Source organism: Belonocnema kinseyi, chromosome 10 (genome assembly GCF_010883055.1).
Source record: "Belonocnema kinseyi isolate 2016_QV_RU_SX_M_011 chromosome 10, B_treatae_v1, whole genome shotgun sequence".
Classification (NCBI taxonomy): domain Eukaryota; kingdom Metazoa; phylum Arthropoda; class Insecta; order Hymenoptera; family Cynipidae; genus Belonocnema; species Belonocnema kinseyi.
The window spans coordinates 102,121,208-102,122,445 of NC_046666.1; positions in this window are offsets into that span (position 1 = coordinate 102,121,208).

Sequence of the window (1,238 nt, forward strand, 5' to 3'; positions counted from 1 at the left end):
GCTTTCCTTAAATCGCCCGGATTGAAGTCTGGTATGGATGATTTCATTTTGGCTTGCCAAGACGGTGTCATTTCCACCTTAACACACTGTCGCCACATTTTGAGCCAAGACATTCCCGATGATAACTGCAGGGCGTGCCATGCACACCCCGAGCCGTTAGCTCACATACTATCTAGTTGTCCAGCTCATGTGGGAACGACCTACATCCAAAGGCACAATGCGGCACTAAGAGTGCTTTATTACCGTTTCTGTCACTCTTACGGCATTAACCTTAATAGCGCTCCTCTAAATGCTCCTAGGGAAATCGAGTCAATTGTCGAGAATGGGAAGTGCCGCATATACTGGAAATTTATATTCTCGACAATTGTTTCTGTTGCTCACTCGAGGCCTGACATGGTTCTTCTTGACTTCGAGAAGCGACCCATGTTCGTTATCGAATTTTCGGTACCAGCTGACAAAAACATCATAGCCAAGGGGAATCAAAAGAAAGAGAGGTATAGACACCGTATAAGGGAGTTGCAATGATTGTACCCGCAATATTCTGCTAAACTAATCGTCCTTATCATCGGAGCTCTTGGAGGTGCTAAGCTTTCATTCGTTAATAACCTGAAAAGCATCCCTGCGTGTCAACAATATGCTAAAACACTTGCGGGAAAAATGCAAAAGGCGGTGGTCCTGGGATCGCTCCGTGTTCTCAGGGTGCACGAAACTTTTTCAACATTTTATCTATTTATTTATTTCCCTTCTTTAACAAATTGTAAATAAGACTAATTTCTAAACAAAATTCCATGTATTTAAAACAATTTAGGCTAATTATTAGTCTATAAAATTAAATCAGTTGCACTTATTACTGAAAATTGCTTAAATTGAGAAATAATTATTTCGCAACTGACACTCTAGAAATATTTGAAATAGTAAAAATAATAAATTTTGGAATTGAATCACCTTTAAACTTGCTAAATGTTTACATTTTTATGTTTTTAATACTTTCCCCATTGGATTTCATGTTGTAGTAGGGCCAGGTGCGAGAAGCGCTGCCATACGGCGAAATTTCGCACATAGACACTTTTAGGAATGAGGTCCAGCCATCTTTTTTAGAGTCGGATAGGGCTGATAGCGATACATGTCAACCTTTCTAACTTCAAAACATCTTTCTACTGCTTTACCGTCATATTTGATGAAGAATAAGAAAACCAGAATTCGATTTTGTAATAGGGTGAGGGCAGCACCTCGATAGG